Genomic DNA, 22,354 nt, shown 5'->3' on the forward strand with positions numbered 1-22,354 from the left:
TCTGCTCATCAAGCAGAGCCATGTGTGGTGTTTCAGGGACAGGAGAATGGAAAGGTAAATATATAAAGAAGAGGGAAAATGCACTACTGTATTATTGGAAGACCTCTGGTTAAAGCAGATGTTAAGAAAGGAAGAAACAAGGACCCCCTGGAAACAAGGAGGCAGCAGGAAGGGGAAGGAAGGAGGGTCCCACCAGTTGCTTGAGTTGTCCATGCGAGGTGTTGTACGTCCTCCCCATCCCAAGGACCCGTTTGTGTTAGTGTGAGGTTTTCTTCATTAAAAAAACCCAACAGCATCTGTCATTACATTGCATAGACATTAGGGCCGTGTCTTCCGCACTCGGTGCGGCGCTGGTGAATCGTTAGATAGCTGAGACGAGGAAGATTGCTCTTTCTCTGCTGCGCTGTGGGTTGGGGTGGACGGCGAGGTCATTCTCCCTGCTGCTGGCCATGCCGGCCTGGCAGAGCTGCATCGGTGGCACAGTGCTGCCCTGGCACCCTCTGCCCTTCTGCAGGACAGACCTGGTGGCACGTGTCGCCTCCCCTGTTGGCATGGCGGCTGTGTGCTCAGGAGGGCAAAGTGTGCTGACAGCAGGAGCTCCTGCCCTGCTGAAGAGGTCCAGCACGTGCTGCTCACGTGGGCGTGCTGGCGACCTTACCGTGTTCGTGCTCTTTGACTCTGGTATTTGCTCCCAGGTTCCCAGGCAGCTGCAATGCTTGCAGAGTAATAAGGACCGTGCAATGAAGGTGTCAGATGTACAATTGCTGTGCAGCACGTTGCACAGTCTCGTAGTTTCAGACAAGCACGTTGCCCAAAGTTGTCATCTTTGTACCAAAATCCTTCAGCTTTCCTTTCTCCATACATGCCCATTTGTCTGCAGCGGTAGAGGACAGTTCGTATGTGATACCCAGGTGTGCACGGGAGATCCTAGGAGCATCTTGGCAAGCAGTGGCCACGGGATTGTCAAAATCTGTATAACATTGCCCCTGCAAAATTGTTTTTGTGCACGAGTTATCTCCAAAGGCACCTGGCCATGGGGGATGTGTTTTGGTGCTGGCAGATCAGGCTGGGTGAGCTCAGGGAGGAGGATGCGCCTTTGCTGGCAGCTCTCAACATCGTGCCAGATCTGAAGGACGGGTATAAGTGAGGAATCATGTGGCTGCACCTGACACAGTGGCAGGTTGTTGCTGAGCGTTAGCAGAATCCATATTAGATCTATGTAGATACAGAATTACCACCACGGCTTCCCCTTTTGGCAGGGGGAGTTGTTGGCTGGATTTAGGAAGTTCCTCTTGAGACGGAACCCCAGTAAGCTAAGATTGAGGGGTATTGGATCAGGAGGAAAGGGGTGGGAAGCATTAAGTTGATTTGCCAGAATTACAAATGCAAGGAAGAGGAGAGACTGTGTGCGTTAGTTATGGACAGTGCCAACACCTGCACAGAGCAGAGGATGTCACAGAAATAAGCGTTTCATTCAGAGAAAGGAGACATACATTTTTGTAGCTGCAAGAGCAACATAAGTAATTTTAGCTTGAGGAAGTGCAGAACTCGAATAAAAGCTCAACACCACCATAATCCTGAGAGGGGGGGCTGTCAAAGATGGGTCCCGGAGACAAGTGGAGCTATTGGAGCCCATCGGATCAGTTGGAGAAGTTTCAGGTCATTTAAAACTGTACAGCTCAGAGGGAGGCCTGCCACTGTGTTGATTTACAAAGGAGAGGATAGGCGTGAGCCTATAAAGATTCACTTAACCTGTGCGCAGGTGGCGATAAGCACGTTCTTCGCCCCGTGCTGGTCTCATAACAGTTTCAGACTGAGTCTCTCCAATCATGACCATTGTAACCGGCTGGTTGCTTGTTCAGGGCATGCGTCGTGGCTGAAATTCATTAATTACTGCTGGCCATTTGCACTGTATCTTCAGGCACTTTGTTCCTCTAGTAAGTTTTCAGTCCTCTTCTGAACTTGTCTTTCCTCTGTCCCATCATGCATAAGCAAACTCTTCAACTAAAATTTAAAAAAAAAAAAAAAGTATTGTAGATGCTGGTGGAAGCATAAGTGTTCACTGATCTGAACTGTCTAAAACACATTAATTAAATTAAACAAATCAACCAAGTAGCCATTCGCTGCCAGGTGGGTATGCAAGTGAACAAATAACTGCTCCATATTGCAGAAGAGTTGTCAAAACCAGATCCTAATGAAGCATTTCAGAGAGGCTGTTTTAAACGGTGCAGCCTGGGGCCAGCTGGGATGGCCTCTAGGTTCAGAGCAGCGGGTTCTCCACCAGGTTCAGTGGCCCAGGCTGCCCGCAGCAGCTGTGGGTGCCCCATCCCTGGCAGGGCTCAAGGCCAGGCTGGACGGGGCTGGGAGCAGCCTGGGCTGGGGGGAGGGGTCCCTGCCTGTGGTGTGGGGTGGGACTGGGTGGTCTTGGAGGTCCCTGCCAACCCAAACCATGCTGTGAGTCTAAGTTCAGGAGAGGAGCTGGTGGTTCCCGTCCACACGTGGGTGATGTGGGGCATTGGTTGCTGCTGCTTTTCGGTGGGGAGAGGGGAGGGCTTTGCGCTGTGCTGAGGGATGCTCTGGCTGGACTGGGGCTTTGGAAGCTGTCTGGGGAAATGGAGAATAGTTGTCAGCAGCTGAGTGCACTGGCATATCAGTTCTTCTAAATGCATGGTGGAGAAACGGGAAACTCCGTGGCCGGCGCTTGTTCATAGGGACGTTTTAAAACTCCTGTCTGTCCCCTGCACAGTGCTGAAGGGCAGCTGCCTTGCGCCGATGGGCGAGTAGAAAAACTCCGGAGACAGTGAAGCGGTGCAGGGAAAGGGCAGGGCTCTGCTTCTGGCTGACAGCACGGGCATGACCTGGAGGGGCTCCGCAGCCTGCAGGCAGCTACAGTCCGCGGGGCAGCTGCTCCTGGCCGATCCTTGTGTCAGGACTGAAATACCGACATCGTTATGGTAGGGGTGATAAGCACAGTCTGCAGAACAGCCACCCTGACATTAACACTTCCAGCTCCGTTGGTTGTTTGCGGTTGGAGATAAGGCTGGAAGTACTTTTCACACTGCGGTGCCGTATATACTGACTACGATTTTTATTTATTTTTATTTATTGAGTTTTGAAGTACTCAAGTTTTGGTCCGGGAGTGAATACTCACCAATACTGTGGGTAAAAATCTGCTCGACCTTCAAGTTACCTTGTTTTCGTGGGGCTTAGCTGTGACTTTAGATGTACTTGAAACATTTTGGTTGTCTTCACATATTAATTCCTTAGCCTTCTATAAATAGGTAGTGTCTTCAACAAAGAAATGATTTATATGCAGAGGGTAGGTTTGAGAGACAGAACTCAAAAATCTGTAGGCACAATTTAGAAAAAGAAGGCCAAATATTTCTCTTGTGCTCACAAATGGCTGTAGGAAGAATAAAGAATACGCTCTTGAAATGTGTCTGCAGCGAAGACAATGCCTGGCTGAAACGAGATTTTGAACAATAAAATAATGGGGATTTAATTGAGTCTGAGCAATGCAGTGTTTGCTTTCACTGTTAGAAGAGCTGGTTACGGAGGGATTCTGGTGGAGGAATGGTGCTTGGTATTTAGTGACCTTTCCCTTCCCTTCATGCTGTATCTTTTCAAGTTGTTCCTGGCTATATTTTCATGCTGGTTTTGCAAGGCAGAAGATAAAAGTTAGAGCATTTGAGGCTGCTAGTGTTGTCTTTACATTATCATATTTATATTCATTATCTCAACTTCCAGTTAAATAATCTGTGTCACTTTATTTGGATGGCAAACTCTTTTTAGCCAGGTTAATGTATATCTAGATCTGTCATGCACGCGTAGCTGTTTCTCCAGTTTCTCCTTCTCCTCCTGGTTGACTTGTCTAAGACACAGAAGCCCAAGTCCTGACGTGACGCAGACAGCCCTCGCCGTGTGGGTCCTGTCAGGGTGAGCCTGGATGGAGGAGCTGCCCCGGTGGTTCAGCAGACCCGCCTGGCTTCGGTGGGTCCCCAGGGAATGCCCTTCGGTTTAGGTGGCATCCAGAGATGACCAGGAAGCCACGTGCTGACTTTGTTACACAAGCCCAGGTTCTCCTTGAATGCTTTTAGAGAAGGCAGTGGTCTTCATCCTGACGAGGGGGGATACCATTGGTGCTCCACTGGCTTGCAGAGCTCTGCTGATTAGCTTCCCTGCTCTGCAACCTCTAAGCATGCTTCTGTGTCTCTGATTATTTTACTTCCCTCATCACCATTGTGTATAAGCTTGAGAGATTATTTGTAATAGTGCTGCAGAGAGTTAAGATAATTTTATTTCATTTTATTTCTTCCTACGTGATCCTTCCCACCCCCCCCACCCCCCCCCCACTCCCCTGGCCCCCTGCCCCCCCCTCCTTCCCTGCTACTGCAGCCGTGCCCTGAGACCATGTCCTGGCCACCATCACATTTCCACCGCTGATACCCGTTCCTCCCAGCATCTCCCCCTCACGTGCTCCGAGATGCTGTCTGGCTCTTCAGACAACCGCTGCGCAGAGCGGTCCTGTGCTGCACCCCGGCTCACGCAGCCAGATTTAATGTCTCAGACGAGAAGGGCTGGATGAGCTGGGACAAACCCTTGATGAACCGAGTGAAATGAGTCCACGTGGCTTCACAACGTACAGCAGTGATGCACTGGATCAAACAGTATCATGGGTCGATTTCTTACTGAGTTTGTTTTCATGTTTAACAGTTAGATTGATAGAATTAACACATTTTCATATGCTTTCCTTAAAAAACAAGTAGAAAAGATAAACTGCTGTTAAAGGCTTGCAGTCATTTTTCTAGAATTTATAGTGATAGCTGCATAAAAAAGCAACAGAACCATACAAGGAATCGGGGCAGGGGGGAATATATCCTGTAAAATGATGATTAAATCCCTTTATAAACCAAGCAATGATTTTGTTACTTTGGAATTTTATTTTTTCTTCCAAACAAATTAAACTTCCAGAATTTAGTGAAGAGCTGTAGCGCTTTAATACATTTGCCATCTGCAGTTTCTAATACCACTCTCTTTGTTAATTGTACTGAACAAAAAAAAATATTCTCCAAATAATGGGGAGCTTTTGCTGTTGTGAACGCTGAAGCAGCCCTGCTTTGGTGCAGTGCCAGGAGTGCGTGATTGATTGTATCTGTCTGAGCTGTCACCCTGAGAGGAGCAGCAGACCCGGGCAGGCTGGGTGCAGTGCTGCTGTCTCGCAGAGCTCTAATTTTGCTGGCCCATTGACGTCACTGGGAGGTTTCAAACCAGCCCGGAATGTCTAGTAAACTTGCACATAAATGAAATAATAAAAGTCTGGTAGCTAGTTCACAAGCATAAAAATGAGGTTTATTCTCTCGGAAAACCTTTCCTGTTTTGTTCTTTTTTTTTCACAGCCTTTATCTAGTTAGCATTTAAATAAATAAAACTGAAATTCTAATAAGCATCGAGGATCATCTGTGATAGATTGAACAAAGGCTATAAAAATGCTGCGAAAGGGGAGGCTGGAGGAGGGGCAGCAGGAGAAGACCTGCTGCTGCTTACCTGCTACATACAGCCCAGTCTGCCCAAAACTGCTTATTATGAATAGTGCCATCATGCAGCATTTTAATAATTTTGCTGGGCGTCTGCACAAACCATCTGTAGTTTCGTAAGCCCTGTGATGCTGCGGCTATGTCAGATAGATCGGTTGAAATGGAGCGTGGCTCATTATAACATTGCCCTGCTGAGAAGTACTGGCACCTCCACTCGGATGGATGCTCTCTGTTCTTCCAAAGGTAACCGAATGGCTTTTTTTCCTGGAGTTCAGACAGTTTAGAACATAATTTTACAACACTCATAAAAAAATAAATGGGCTTTTAACATCGTTATGTTACATGGAATGGTATCTTTTTGTATTCTGCGTCATGAGCTTCAGGATCTTTCTTTTGTAGATGGTTGCCCTCCAAATGACGAAGCAAAAGTGGCTCACTGAACCAGAGGGTGAGCAGGGCATGGGTTCGGGACAGCTCTCCTCTCCTGGCAGCTGGACACTGACTTAGATCTGCCATAATCCAGACTTTTTCAGAACAGAACCAGTGGAAATAGGAGTTGGATAATGATTACAGATTTAGTTTTGCAATGTGGGGAGAAAGATTGTTAATCACACTTTATTTCCTTTAGAAAGTCCTGCTGAGGAATCTCATCTGGATGAAAAATAAATACCATGGCTGTGAATTACAATTCTGTGTCACCCAGTGCTGACCAGGATGTAAGCAATGACAGGACTGCGAGTGGGAAAATACTTTATTTAGTTCTCAGGGTTAAATTTAGGCTGAGCTTTGGGTCTGGGGAGCAGAGGGCAGCGCCCAACGCCTGTCTGTCCGGCTCTGGGCATGGTGTTGGTAGGGGTGCTGCTGTGCAGGGTGTGCCTGGCTTTGTTCTGAGCACTTGAGTAACTTGAAGGGAATGTCGCATGGCCCCTGGAATAGCTTTTTCATTTTTCCCACCAGTGAAATGGAGAAATTGTAGGGGGCCGGTTCACTGGTACTGTGGAGCTGTTCTCAGGATGGCACAACTGGAAATCACAAGCGATGGGAGGGTGTGTTTTTGAAAAGAAAAAAAAAAACCCACCACTTCTACAATTCTTTGTATATAACAAAACCCAGGTCAGCAAGAACCCAAAATTTTACTCATTCCTTCTGCAGGATCCAGATTTCAAACCCGTTTGTCATGGTGGTGTTCTCTGAAAAAGCTAACTGCCCAGAGATTGCCTTACGTGCTAGGAAGTTTGTAGCTAAAAGAAATCTTTATCCCAGTTATTAACCTCTGTAAAAGAGGTTTATGAAGAAAATCCTGATAAAGCTTTAGAAACAAGAATCTGTATTCCTAAGCCTGCTAAGATACAAGAGTGGAAAAAGCCCCGGAACTTCTTAGGAATGCTGAGACCCATTTTTGCATTCCCTGGTGCCGGTGCTGTGCCGTGGCGCAGGGAGCAGTGGCCTGCATGCCCAGCATCGCCGCAGGAATATTCCCACAGTATGAACCCAGAGCAGCCTGGGTCAAGGTCAAGACCCTGCCATGCACGTGTGCTATAGTAGTCCTTAGGTATGTTACCACCTATTTTTCAGACTTTCTCACCTCGATTGCTTTACAACAGCATCTGACTCCCCAGCTGACTGAGGAAGGGCTGATCCCTGACCAACACTGGCCAGGCACTCTTGCCAAGTTTCAAATTAAACCTTTACAGCAATAGCCTGAAACGGAAAAGAAAGAAAAAAAAAATCAAACCCAGCCAGCTTCTGACAGACCATTTTTTATTGTGGGCAGAACATGTTTTCCATAGTTTTATTCTTGAAAACAGCTCAATAGTTTTTGCGGGAACTTTCCAGGCAAGTTGCATCCTGAGCGAGCCAGGCTGGGCGGGCAGCCGCACCACACTGAGCACTGGGGTTTGCAATGGGAAGCTTTAAACATTTTTTACTGTGTGTCTCCCTCCGAGGTGTTTATACCTACTGTGTGTAGGTGTTAACTCCAAAGAAAGTTTAACAATTAATGTAAGCAGTAACAACCAGCAATTTAAACTAGTTAATTCTGTAGTGGTTAACATAATTCTGAAACTTTGTATAAACGCTCACAATTCCTCTTTCATGGTAGAAGACTTCCCTTATTTCATTTTTCTTTCTGTTTACCTGTTTGCCTGTGTGAAACTTGTGTTTTAATGCAAGTGTCAGATGTGGACTTTGCTGTTAGGAGGATTCCCTTCAGCCTCCCCTTTTGCTTCCCAGAGAGCTGCTGGACCACACACAGCATCTGTGACAGGAATGAGGGGCCCTCTATTAAAAGCCACATGCTGTGCCCCCCGATTTGCTATTCAATGTGGAGGAGCAATGCAAAGGTTTTCCCTAGCAGCTACTCCCTGAAAGCTGGAGGACATGGGAACCTGATGTGTGTTCATATGTTTTCTGTGATGAAAGCAATAGGTGTAGGTCTGCTACTGAAATGACAGTGAATTAAATTAGCCCGAAGGGCCTGATTGCATTATAAAATATTTTTAGAAGCCATGGATAAAGCACAATAGGTCGATAATGTAAACTACTGGAATGAATGCCGCATTTGATGATGTAAGTAATACGGTTTTGGGGTAGGAATATAGAAAAAGCAGAGGACTGGAAAAGCAAATATAGCAGGCGCTTGCGAAAATGCACAGGTAGTAGTCTAGACAATTGCTTCCACAGGATTAAAATCTGTCATCGTTAAAAGCCTATTAAAAGCAGATTTGCCACATTTAAAGGAGCATATATTGTGTTGCCTGCACTGGCTTAGAAACTCTTTCAATTTCGATGGTTTGGCCCACTGTCAAAAGCACAAGCATGAGCAAAAAACACAGCATATGTGATTGGTGGGTTTGTTTATAGAAGTAAGAGAATTAGGAGAGGAACTGAATTTGATAGACAGTATATATTTGGCTTTTAGGAGAGCTTGAAATACAACTTTGAGTATTCAAATTGACTCTCATAAGGGGAGAGCTATAATACGGCCCGAAAGCTGGCTGTTAGCTAAAGACGCGAGTGGGCGGTCTGGGGAGCGTCAGTAAGATCTTAGAAGGACAGGCTGCTTCAGGGAGCCCGGTATTAATTACCTAGCCTGGAGGGATTAATGTCTGCAGAGAAACAAGCCAAACTCTTGTTGTCTAAAGGTTGAAAAAACAACAAATAAATACGTGGTTTCTTGCATATTAGGCAAAGAGAAGGAGAGGGAGCTGGGAAGGGTGGACAGCAGCGTGGTAGTCCTCTGGGTAGGCTGGCAGAAACGGGGAAATGAGGATGAACAGAAGGATGCTGAGAGTGACATGAGAAATAAGCTGGTAGTCACCGTGCAGTCTGGAAAAGACCGTTTGGTGTAGCAGGCTCGGTATCTAGGGCAGCAGCTGACGTATTTCCAAGGAAGCCACAGCAGTTATTAAGAGTTGAGGGTTTACAGCAGAAAAGGAGGCAGGTTCAGCACGACGCAGCGGTGGAGTGGGCTGCAGGGTGACCCACAGGAGCTAGATGGACAAGGTGCTTCACGTTTACTGCCCACTGATTCAACCAGCTTCTTCATCTTGGAGAACCTTGAACCTAGTTTGAAAAACCCGTACGTGTCACTTCAGTGGTGGCTGGTGTTACAGCGTTACCCACCCTGGCTCCGACGGGAGCAAGCTGCTTTACCTGTGAGCTTTTTGGGAAGGAGCTTGTGCTGCAAATGAGCTGAGCGCGAGGTGCTGGGCATGGGGCAGGCAGAGAGCACTGGGACACATCCCCACCGGGCAGGGGCTCGCTCGTGCTCGCGAGAACATTTAAGTGGGAGCCTGCTTCAAAGCAATCTGGATGCTGCTTCGGTTAACTCGCTGGTGCGTGATTGCTGCGATGATAAGTAAAGATTTTCTGTAATTTGGTGTGCTTGTTTGGAGGGCAGAATAGGAGTTCTTTTAAGAAACCAACATAAAATAAAACTAGCCAACATCCTAAGAGGAAGGCTTGAAGAGTTAGTGGCTGGCGAAGTCTGAAGGTGCAGTTCACCTGAAAAAGGTGGAAGCAAGTACCTTGAGTGGTAGCATGTTGATAAAGTTCTGTTGTATGCCGAGTGCTGGATGTTGCTTGGAGACTGGGGGGGGGGGGGAAGTGTTTTCACTTGTAATACATGCTAGATCATTTTATAATGCACAGGGAGAGAGTTTTATTCAACCAAAAGGTAAACTTTGGATGTTCCTGATGTTGTCTCCAGTAAACGTGTTGAGCAGGTAAAGGATGCAGATGTACTTTGGGGTGTGTGTATGTCCCAGGAGGTGAAAGAACAGAACGTGTTTGGGAAGGAGGTTGTGCAGTAGGCTGGGAGGCCCTTTCACAGTCCCGGCGTGCTGTCGGTCTCCTGCGTGGCTTTCGTGGCGATCTGCCCTACACTTCCAAGGACTTTTGGTGTTCACTGAAGGTGGCAAACAAACCATGCTTTGGTGTGGCGCATAAGCACAGATAACATCTATATCATGCAATTAAGTTATTAGACAAAACTACTGGTGTTTCTTGGAGGCTGAGTAGTCTAATAGCAGGACATTCTAATGTCTTTGTTACGCATTTTGAATGAAGTTCTATCAGACCAATACACCAGTCTGCCTTAGCTGTTAAGCACATAAATTTCAATTAGCTAATCTCTTTCTTTTCGATAAACTGTTTCAGGTACCTGTACTTGTTCCTTTACGTTTCTATAAAAGTACGTGTATTTTTCTCTCAGGGTGGCATGTTTTAGCTGGTGTGTGTAAGAGGGCTGGCTATCCTGTGCTGCCAGAACCAGGAGGGTATGACAGGGAGTTGTTACCTGAAAACCCATGCGGTTGGTTTATGCAGATGCTAATTCTGTCTGATGGAGAGCAGATACCTTCAGGTTTGGTATCTGAAATACGCTGCGTTCAAGTAAAATATTTAACAGCTTTTGTTTTTATGATATGACCACATGAATCCTAAACCCCCGAATCTGTTTCATTTAATAGTAAGTCCCTCATGGCTAATTTTGCATGCAGTACACAGAGTAGCATGACTATTCTGGGATATGATCCCAGTAACAGTGGTGAGTCATCAGCCGCAGCAACAGTAATGATATGAGGATCTATTTATTACTGCTCTTCTAAGCTGTGAGTTCTTCTAAGCAGTGAGTTCATCTAGAAATTATGTAATTATTCCTCCTGGATGATTTTTCTTATTGGTTTGTAATTACACAATATTCTCAGAACACTTCTGTATTTTAAAATTAAGTCCTCAGAATGACTTAATGCAAGAACGAAGAGATTAAATCTTACCTTGTTTAGATTCATTTTGTTTGACTTTATCAATAATACAGCTTTCTAGATGTTGTTGCACAAACTTCACCTTGCTTTGCAAAACTGTTTAGTGCATCATTACTGGTTCATAAGTTTATAAACAAATATTTGGGGTAGAATCATCTGGTCTTAGGAACTGGTAGGAGGGGAAATTCCATGTATGAGTCTGTGGCTGGTTTCTTGGGTGGGAGGAGGGCTGGATCTATAGCTGTTGGAGGAGTTGTCCTCATTGCCTCCGAACGGCAGGCTCTCCCTGGAGAGGGCTGAGGAGATCCAAAAGCTTTTAGGGAGTGTGTGCTGCCACCCAAGTCCTCCCCCAGCTGGTACTTGTTTTCATAAACAGCCTTCAGTGCCAAGTGCCGGTCCGTACGAGTTTATCCAAGAAAAAGCAGCACTGCTACTCTGCAAAAGTGAGAGGCAGGTTGTTGGCAAAGATCTTTTTCCTCAAAAATAGGAAAGGGGGTGTTAAACGCTCTTGGAGGCCCCTGGCACAACCTGGGTGTCACGGGAGCCTGGCATGGAGCGCTCAGGGATGCTGCTGGCCCCAGATGTGGCACTTGGACCCAGACTGGAGCTCTTGGACAGAGTTCCCAGCCTGGGGTACCCCTTCCTAGCAGTGTGTGAATGCTGATTTGTCTTGCTGCTTTACACCAGCTTGCACCCCGTTTCTACAGTCCCTTTTTAGATATAGGAACATTTGGGTTTGTGTTCTGCATCGCCAGAAATCATGGGGGAGCCTCGTACCTATTCTAGAAGGTCACCTACTTAAGGCATCGGTCCGTCAAAGCATTGCTGTGCCTAGATTTTCCCATATGCTAGGGGTGGGATACCCCAGGTTACCCCTTCAGATGGCTCCTTCATCTCCTACCTGTACGTGCCAACGTGGCTGTATTGAATTTCTGGGGAATGTACAGACAGGGCTCACTCTTACCCCTGTGAAGACATGATTCAGGAGTGCCTCACATCATGATTTATACCAGCAGAGGAAATCATCATGAAAAATATATTCTGAATTAAAATCTCAGGTAATTTTTTCAGATTAATCGCTCTCCTCTAGCCTGTGGGTCTACTGTACTCACCTCTGCATGGGCCACCTCACCCCAGTGGCCTCAGCAGCTCTGGAGGGCTGCTGAGTCCTCCTGGTGCCACTGGAGGAGGCTCTAGGGACACTCCATGATGCTCTCCAGCCCTCAGCACCAAGAAGTCTGAAATCCTTCCCTGGTGACACTCTTTGGGAACATACCTGGAATTTTTGGCAAACAAGGAGAGAACAGCTCGCCTTTGTTTTCTGGACAAGAGGAGCCACATGCCACCTACTGGAACCAGAGCTATTTCTGCGCAATACCTGGCTTGTTTCTGGTCACGTCAGCCAGAGCCTGTTAGCAGTGACTTTAGGTGAAAGGAAACCAAGGCATCACCGATCACTTGGCTAACGTTTTGATTCCCTGACATGCTTCTAAGCCTGAATCATTGTGCTTCACTTGTGGCTCTTAAAACACCAGCCTTGAGATTGTCTCGATGCTGTCAAATGTTGATGTAGGGTGCGGTGTCACAGTCTTGATCCCTGCACAGTCTATCGTATTCCCACCACGGTTTCTGCCCACCTGAATTGTTGAGGTACACATGTTCATTTGCAGGTAGGTGACAAGTTTTTCCATGGGAAGTTGCCATAGCATTGAGAATTATTTTTTTTTTGTCTTTGCCTAGAGCTGAAAAGAGAAAAAAAAGCCTTACAATAGACTTCAAAGCAGCCCATCTTCTTGTTGCTACCTATGGGAACAGAAGATGCTTTCATGTTTGTCCCCAGCTGAAACCCCATTGTGAGCTGATCCATGGCATATCCAGGAAGTATGTTTTGGTGTGTAGACAAGGACCTTCCCAACCAAAATTTTTCTGGCAGTTTTGTCACCCGCAAGAGCAGATCTGGGGTGTTTTGGCATCATCTGATAAGAGACAAGATGGAGCATGAAGCAATTTCCCTGTTGAGTTGGTGTATTTGGTACTGAATATATTTTGGAGCAATTCAAAGGCTGTAGATTAAAAAAATCAAAGAAATAAACCTGTTGTATCTTGCTGCAAATGCTGTGGAGAGCCAGAGGCAGCGGGTCTGCTGGGTGCCAACAGGGCCCTGAGTCTATAAGTCTGCAGAATTTGGCCCGAAAATTCCCCTTTCACAGAACGCAGGAAGGAGCTGTGATGCAGCTCTCTGCTAATTAGAGAAGCCTGCTCTCTCTTCAGCATTTGCCTAATATTTTCCAGATGTTTGCAATCTTCATATAAGCATATAATAAAATAATTGATCTCAGAGAAGTAAGGGCTGCAGCTCTCGATGGGTGACCAGGGAAGTCCCTTCCCATGGCTGTGTCCCCGTTGCCACCCTTCCCACTCATTCCGCTGCTGCTGCTGCAGGCGATGAGCTGGCAGCGGCTTCACCAGCGCCGCGGCACATGAGGACGGCAAGTCCTCTGCCGTCATCCTTAGTGGGGATGTGCGCCTGCTTCTTGGCATCCAGAAAAGCTTAAAGCAGGGAAATACAGATCTGCTAAACTGCAGCGTGTGCGTTGCCGAAGTGCTCATACCTGAGGGGCTGGACTCTGGGTTTTCTGAGGAGTTAGATAAATAGTCCTTAGATTTGATCTCTATTTAGAAAGAGAGAAAAAAGCGGTGTCCTTCTAGTTATAATCTATTTCTTAGAATTATTCTATAAACTCAACACAGCCCGAGTATTTCAAAAGTTATACAAAAGACAAGCTAGCAAGGCTCTTGAAAAGCCCTAAATCAGATTTTATTTAGTTATCTCATGTAAGTCTATTATTTTTACACTGATTGTACATAATATTGTTTGAGTGTTTATTATATGCAGTATTTTGACATTTCGGTTCAATTTTTATCACTTCCTTAGCATAGGAATAGATGTTTAAAGATGGTTTAGTGGTTAGTTTGGAAGGAGAGGTTAATTAAAAATACGAGGGCAGTGGTGAAACGGATCTGTCTTAGGTACATCATTTCTATATTAGGCAACTTGTTTTTTTCCCAGATCAAGTAAATTCAGTAGATGTCTATCTCAAAGGGTTCAGTGTGGTGCCGTATATGACATGGTGAGATGCAAGCTGGAGGTGTGGACTGCCACAAGAGCTGTAAAATGGGTAAGGAGTGAGCTGCGGGGGAAACACGCTGGAACTGGTGGTACAGCAAGGGCATCTCGTAGGCTGGAGGAAGTTAGCAGTGGGATTTTTCAGGGATAAATCCTACATCTGATCTTCTGAAACATTTTCATCTCTGTGTTTGTGCTGATGCCATCTTTTGATCTTCTGTACGCCCACTGTTGCACGTTGTGGTTGGATGTGGTTGCACGTGTGGAAGGCTTGCCTGGCCTTGGTGAAGTTGAGCAATACGGAGCGTAAGGTCACGTGTGTGGGGATTAATAAGAAAAACTTTGGCTGTACACTGCAAACTGATTAGCTGAAAACAGTGGCAGAGGAGAGCCAGCGTGCTGCCTGCAGGGTAGTTGCAGGCTGTGAGCTGGTGTGGCTGTGGGCTCTCCCTGCGAGCAGCTGTGGTCCAGCCGAGATACCGTCAGGGAGACCTCACGGTCTGCTGGGGCAGCTGGGGAGGTGTGCTAGAGATCGGAAGGAACCCAGTACTTGGGAGGAAGCTTGATAAGTTCATGGAGGAGGTTGTCTGGTGCAGAGTCTGCAGTAGCAGAGGGCTGGACACAGGAACACACAAAGTTTTTTCCAGATACAGGCACGTGGATCTTACCCTGCTGTGTAATTGCTTCCATGCTATTTAACGTGGGGCAGAGTATCGGCTCAGGTGGGAGCCTTCTAAAGCTGGCTGAGGTAGACTTCCCGCTGAAGTGCTGCAGCCTGTCCCAGTCCCGATGCTCTCAGTGCCCCTGATCTCTGTTCCCAGCTCTTGGTCTTTGGGGAGCCATCCTGGCTGCAAGCCCCTTGCCCAAGGGATGGAGTCCAGCCATGGGACCAGTGGCTCGGTGCCACCTGCTTGCCTGCCACCCTGCAGCGGGCCAGCTCAGCTCCATGAACCCGTGGAAAACTCGCATTGCTTTGTCTCGGGTGAACGTTGTGCCAGGTGGGTGCAGGGGGAGGGGAGCGGGGCCAAGCCCAGGCAGGCTGAGCCCAGGAGCAGCTTTATTGTAAAAACACCAAGGCAAAGATTCTGAAGGCAGCTGGAGAAAGTGCAGTCAGAGATTTCTTATAAATCATCTCTGCTTCAGCTAAAGCGAGAATCCCCACACGTCAGCACTTCCCAACTCTGGCAAAAGCCCTGGGGGTGTTGAAGCTGGATGACATCATGAGGAAAAGGGGTGAATTCGCATGGAGATTGATGCCAGTGAACTGAATTCCTGGTTTTGCCATGTGAGTTGTGCCTTGCAAAGCAGAACAGAGACAGGCTAAGCACCCAGAGAGGTTCCAAATGTGTCCTTCTTGTGGTCTGAGTCCATTTCTGGGGGGAAAACCTGTCGGGCTCCTAAACAAACATTTCTTGTTAACCTTTTCTTGTGGTGAGGAGCAGGAAAGAAGTGGTTGGTTCTGTGTGCTGTCCACATCAGTGGCTGGTGAGTGTGAAGTGGGGGCCACAGCCTGTCTCAGTGGGGTGGCTCGGGTCAGCGAATCCACAAGAAGTTGTGTCTGCCTGGTTGTGAAGAACCGCTGTGTGGACATATACGGACTGCACAGCATTTGGAAGGAAGCCCACCGCTCATAGCAGGCACAAACTAGCCCCTCTCCTGCAAGAAGCAAGGCAGAGAAGATGCCTTACAGGTCCAGGGAGCGTTGAGCTTGGCTGTCCCGTGTCACCAAGTCACCCTGGTGTGTGTCTCCCCAATTCCCGTAGAGCCACTTGGCTGAAGAGCTCCGACATCCAGCCACGAGAAGAAAGGCAGGGTTCGGAACTTCTTTATTACACTTTTGTCTGCTCCTGAAGTTACAGGTCTCTTGAGATCAATGTGCTTCTTGATGCTGTCTCAACAAGGATACTGACTTCTGTTTCGAGTCCTGCTGCTGGGCCAAGTTGCCAGGTCCCTCATGCCCTTGTTGGCAGGGCCATGGAGCTCCCGGTGTTGTATGACACCCTAACTCCGGGGAGAGTGAGTCTGCCTGGTTGCAGCTTGATTTCATCTATTTGCAGTTAGAGACACTTACGAGAGCAGAGATTTACTGGCGGCAGGTGGCAGTGAAGGAGATGCTGTGTCTGTACCTAGCCTTGTTGAGAGCATAAAAGGGCTTTCTTGAAAATCTGGAGAATAAATATTAGCTGAAGGAATAGCCATCTGTGAGTGAAGTTTTGAAGTGGGTATGGATTGAATGCCCTAGTTTCACTCAAATCACAAAAGACTGCCTGCATTTTTTTCATCTGTAAGGACAGTAAATTGTTTGGAGTGGAGTCTGGAAGAACAAGCTGACCCCCTTTTGCTTTACTGCAGTAAAATTATACACTGTTTTAAAAACTAATTTATTAAACTTATCGCTGCTTTCCCAGATCAGTTTTAGCTCCATTAGAGCAAGCCCAGCTAACGAGGTCAGCTGGTGACTGATGTAATAGTATATATTTCAGATTAAATGTGTGAAGAAGTGGATTCTGGCCAAAAAAAAATAATAAAATCCATTATTGGGAGGAAACACAGAAAATTGCCAAAGCTATAGTGAAAGTATTGCCTTCAATCAGGTCTGACATGTTAGTACAGCAGTACGTGGAAGTATAAATGGTACGCTGCTAACATGCGTCAGCTGCGTTGCTTAATGCCTGGCTGGAAGGTGCTGGGGCTGTCGCAGTATACGCACAGATGAGGAACATTTATAGAGTAAGGGACAGAGTTTCTACGTACCAGCCTGACCCCTCACATAACGCTTTGCTTTCATTGTCGGCAGCCCTGTATATCCATAAATAAACTTTGCAATTACATCCTCTTCTTCGGGAGAGGTGTCTGGTGCTGCGGAGCTGGGTCTGAGCAAGCAAGCAGTGAGCTCCGGTGCCAGTGAGCCAAGGCCACAGCGCAAGGTCCCAGCGGGGGGCTGCGCGGCAGCCGAGAGCTCCAGCCCAAACTCTCCATCTTTTTGCTTCTCTGAGTTTAAGTCATGAACTTACCAGTCACACATTTTTATGCAATTTAATATCTTTTACGTGGCTTCATTTTCTCTTCTGTTATTAAAAAAGAAAAGGAAAAGCTCTCATGGGCATGAATGAGGATTTATGTAATAGGTTGCAATGGCTCCATCAAAGCCATTGTGCTCTATCTTGTGAATATCTATTTAATCAGCGGTTTTAAAAGACCTTATTTGTGCTAAGTGATTCTTCTTTCTTAGACTGCCGCAAGAATTTCATACCCTTGTGAAGACAGAGTGCAGCCAGTCCAGCTATTCTAGGCTTGAATGCTGCTATTGCACCATCTTTATGCTGGAAAGTGTTTCAAGTACCAAAGACGCTATTCAGATGATTATGGAGTCTAGGAAGGAGCATTGCTAGGATGTTACTTCTGTGATGAGGTCCCTGGGCTTATTAACTAATCTATTAAATTCAAGTCAATAAGCAACTCAGCTATGCTTGCTCAATTTTCTACATCAGAGATTTGCTTGAGAAGCCCTGTAGGCCACCATCATAATGTAGGAGTTAGGCCAACTTTTGATGTCTTGGAGACACCCAGAAGGTTTCAGCCCCTGCTCCCAGAGAGAACTGTGCTCTATCAGCCCTCACAAGAGTTGCCCTTGCTTTGCAAGTAAGAGCAGTGTGTAGTTAAGGTGGCATTGCTCGCTCCCTGCCACCACTGAGCCACCGGGCCAGTGCACGGGAGAGTCATGGCAGGGGTGAGGTCCACCACCGTGTCCGTGGTTATGTCCTCAGGCTGTCTTAGCAGTCAGTGGCTTTTTGCTTCCACCTCACCCAAGGAAATGGAAAGGGGTGGGAGTTAGTTCTGGCTTTGTTTACTGAAACGAGTGGAGCCTGTGAACATAAATTTAGACAGAATTTTATTTCTGTGTGTGGCTGGTTAACAGCACACACAAAAAAGGCTACGTTCTTAAATTAAGTCACAGAAAACACTTCTTAGAATAGTAAAGTAAAAAGCTATAATGAATAAGATGTGTTCCTACCAGTAATAAATTCTTGCACTTAAGCAGGTTGACTTCTACATGGCTTCTCAGCCCAGCACATGCCATTTTCCTCTCCGCTCTATGTTATTCAATACTCAACAGTCTCCCTTGCCCAATTAAAGCAGTACCTTGGCAGAAAGCAAAAATCACAAACCATTTGGGGCTGACTCTGCTCAGCACAAAAAGGCTTGACATTAGGGTTTTGTTCCCTGCTTGCATCTCATGCCACCCAGCTATCTTGTTTGTTCTTCACATGACTTGCCATCAGGCCCTTGATATCTGCGTGGCATTTCGTGTTCCCCTCGGTCAGATGTTTTGCTGGGTGACGCCAGGTTATTAATATAGCGTGTCACATTTTATTCTGGCTGAGTGGTATAAAGGGAATACCCGTTGTTTGTCTCCCACCCTGGCTTGGTAATCTTGACCATTTCCAGACGCTCCTGGCGGCTGGCAGACAGATAACACGCCGTCCTGCTCGCCCTGGGACTGATTGGTTTCTTGGCCATCATCCAGTTCCAAGTGCATCAACACATTTGCAGAAAGGTTTCCTAACCTGAAAACTCGGAGCTGGCCCACTCTCCTACATGAAGGAAGGAAGGAGCTGGATTTCGGCTGGAGTTCAGAAAAAGCACAGAGAGCAAGGGGAAAGGTTTCAGAAACTGCATCTTGGCTTAGGCTGGAGAAGACAGCTGCCTGAGCTGGGGTGGGAGGGTGCAGACCGGTGCTCAGTTAGTTTCCTTCCAGTCCTCTGCTGGGAATTAATCTGAGCTTGAACAGGCTAATTTTAATCCATCTTTCTAATTTAGATGATATGGCTAGCAGTGATCTAGCACACGCAGCTTTTCTGCAAGCAGATGAAGAATTAACACCCCCCCACACTCGGTGCAGAGCCACAGGAAGAACGCTCAGGCCTACAGCGTATAGAATTATTGATCTGAAAACCGGTGTTGAGCAGGTACCTCTGGGCTCAGCCCTCGCAGGAGTGTTGGTGTGCGCTGGAGTGTTTGCTCAAGGCCCCAGCATCACCAGGGCTGGGGTTGCGTGTGTGGCCCAGGACCCCGCTACAGCCCTGCCTGCCTCGCCTGCCCTGCCTGTTGCGCCCCTGGCAGCCCCCCTGGGGCTTTCAGCAGCTCCTCACTAGTTTCCAGTGTTTTCTCTCGTGTTTCATGAGTGAAATCAAACATTTCTTTCCCTCCCTTGGACTGACACGTCTGTGCATACTGTCTTCAGGATTTGCAACACGGAGTGTTTTCACACAATTTTTTATTTTTCAATATTTTTAAAATGGATCCATTTTGGGCATTGACTACTTCTGCCCACTCATTCTTCATTAGCTCAGTACAAACCTTTATCAATACAATAAAATACTCAGGATGTCTAAATTCTATTAGTTCAAGAATGAAGCTTTTGCTATGATGACGTGAGTCTTAAACTGCAATCAGATATAATGATTTTGTGCCATGCCTACACATTTATGCTTATTCACAGTGAAAACTTCACCTTCTTCATTATTAGATGGTGATCAATTGTAGCAAGTACTTTGCCAATATTTCTTCCTAATCTCTAAGTGTTTGTGGCTGTATTGCTGCATTGTTTGCTATTACTGGACTTGATGACTTATGGCTGCATTAATATATTCATAGTTTGGGGCTGCAATTTATTTTGCTCTGCACTCCCACGTCTCAATTTCTTTTGAACAGTGCAGCTTTATGATTTGTAGCAAGTGACTCCAGAATAATGATTCCAGCAAGTGATTTTCGACATGAAACAGAGCTTCTAAGGGATCACTAATTAAGGAAGATCAAAATGAACCCTGAAGCAGGTCTTGGGAAAATTTGCAGGTCTAGAGAAAATAACAGTGTTATTAAATGATATTTTAGGTGCCAACAGTGCACTACCTGCTTTCACATCAGAGAAATAATTCCTTCCCAAGAGGCTTTTAGAAACGCAGCAGGGAGGAGTTGGTTGAGATGCAGTGTATGAGAAGGCAGTGTAGGAGGCTGGCAGGAGCTTTTCTGAAGGGCTTCGTGGTAAGATGATGATCTGAGGTAGGACTTGAGCAAGGAGATGATTTGGCAATAAGATGCAGACTGTTGCAAGCATGAACATGCTATAGAGAAGTCACAAGGTGGTTGTGAAATTGTGCGTAGAGGAGGCTGGGAGTTTGAGCTGCACGTTGAGTGCCAGGAATGGAGTGGAGGTCCCTGCACCATCTCCGTGAGAGCCAGAGAACCGGGATGAGAACCGCATTGATCTGGAGACCTGAGAAGGGCTGGCCTGTGCAGACACACACCGCCGTTTGAGACTTGTTTTGGATGGAGAAGCAAGCTGTAAGGGTGCTAGAAAGGTTAAAGGGGGAAAAAAGACAGATAATGGATATCAGATGTAATGGGTAATAATGTCTGCCTCCTTCCTAACATGTTCTGAGATCAATTGCTGGCAGGCCTGCGAGGACTGACATCCTGAGCTCTGCCACACCTAGAAAATCTGGGGCCATGTTTTTACTGTATGAGCTCAGTTTGGCATAAACTACATGAAAATGCTGCAAAACTTTTGCCCTGCCTGGCTTTTTGGGCCCATAGTCACTCCTATAGAGGGTTTTGTTCTTGCTGCCCACCATTTCTGTCCTTTTTTGCTCTTGCTGCCCGCCATTTCTGTCTTCTCTCCATGCTGGAGAAGGTTTTCCTTTTGCTAAATGCAGTTTACTGTCCAGAATTATTAAAGCTCATTTCAGAGCACATGATTTAATAGCAGAAAATAAAAATCTGTGTTTTAAATTCACCCTCTTTTTCCCCCTTTTGTTTTCAAACAGCCTGAGGAGGAAGGGAAGGAGTGTGGGCAGGCAGAGCGTGTCACTGCTGGTCACTGCCGAGGCAGCACTCAGGTGTCCCTTCCAGCTCACTATCATTAGTAAAAATGCAAATATATGGAAATACTGTATTGTGCATGCCAGCAGATGCACGGTTTGTATTTCCTGCCTCTGCCTGCACACGTGCTGAGGTATGGGGGTTATCCAGAGCTACGGTAACAGCGTTGGTGGCAAAGGCAATGTCAGAGGTGTCTCGTTTGGGATGGTGCAACATCCTTTTGATGCCAGCCACTTGCTTGCATCTTGCTTGTGCCTGCCGTGCTGGCCAGGCTTCAGCTTAGCACAGGAGAGAAGGGGTTTGGTAGGCAGCTTTGTGCAGCACTGGGGAGGCAGGAAGGGAACAAAGAGACCCTAAACGTGACAGCTCATCTCTGCGTGTCGCTGTGATGTCCCCCAAGTAAGTGTGCTTCTATAGAGTAGATGGATGTTCAGTGGATACGGCTCATCTGTGTTGGCTCACAGACAGCAAGAGGGAAACGTGGGCATCGCAGGAATCGGCTCCCTCCGAGCCAGGACGGAGGTTCCCTCCCATGTCCATCGGGGTGCCAGCTGTGGGATGAGCCTCCAACGCCACCCGGCTCCATCCCACCATGTTGTAGTCAATTATGTTATTAATCCCACCAATAATAACATCAAGTTGGTGTTTACCCCCATCACTCCTACAGGAAAGCTGTTCAGTGATCTGTCTGCTCTCGAGGCAAAAAATTTTCCTCTGATTTCCAGCCTCAGTTTATTCATGCCTGTTTTATACCCACTTGTTCTTGTGATAGCATTGTCCTTTAGCTTGAAGATCTCATCTCCTCTGCTGGCCTTTGCCCCTGGCACACGTACAGAAGAAGGGCATCATCCCTCAGCGGCCGTTTCAGCAGGAGGAATGAGCTGAGTCCCTCCGGCCTTACCGTCAGGACCGTGCTATGCTAATGGCAACAGAACAAATGAGCAGTGAGAAGCACAGTGATGGCTGTGGCTGTGATTGACCAGAGTAAGGAGCTGCAATTTAAAATCATACCTGTGAGCAATTTCTCTGCATTTCCCAGAGAAGACAGAAATACTGTGATTGCCAGGGAAGGAGTTATAGCAAATATTCTATTGAAGTTGTATTAACCATGGGGTATTGGTATTGTTCATCATTGCAGTACCCCAGAAAAGGGTGCCGTTTCTAACCCTCCGCTCAGTCCGTGTGCCAAACCACTTAGGCTGAGTAAACGTGCGACTTTCTGCCAAAGAGCCAGGTTTTTCCATCCTTGATGTTTTGTGCTCAAATAGTACCAGTTGGCAGATGCTCGTGATTTGGATGAGGCTGCTTTTACATTAAGCTTCTGCTGGGCCTGAAATGATCAATAAGAGCTATAAAAAAGATTGCCCTTGAAATCACATCAGCGTACTTTGCCATTTGCTGTGAACAGTGTCTTCTCCTATTGAAATAAAAGGTGAAGAGTACAGACATTTGAAAGATGTGAAGCAAGTAAAATTTTGCTGAAATGTATCCAACCGGATTAATTTTTGGGGGGAGGGAAGAGTCTCCAAAGGATTTAATAATCTGAA

At 46.7% G+C, this 22,354-nt stretch overlaps 1 protein-coding gene across 3 annotated transcripts in view; it reads left to right on the forward strand.

The window, feature by feature from the left end:
* PDE4B (phosphodiesterase 4B) overlaps positions 1-22,354 on the forward strand; it is a 216,640-nt gene that overhangs the window by 123,258 nt on the left and 71,028 nt on the right. The gene's annotated exons all lie outside the window — the stretch shown is intronic.

The sequence above is a fragment of the Falco peregrinus genome, chromosome 10, assembly GCF_023634155.1.
Source record: "Falco peregrinus isolate bFalPer1 chromosome 10, bFalPer1.pri, whole genome shotgun sequence".
NCBI classification, from domain to species: domain Eukaryota; kingdom Metazoa; phylum Chordata; class Aves; order Falconiformes; family Falconidae; genus Falco; species Falco peregrinus.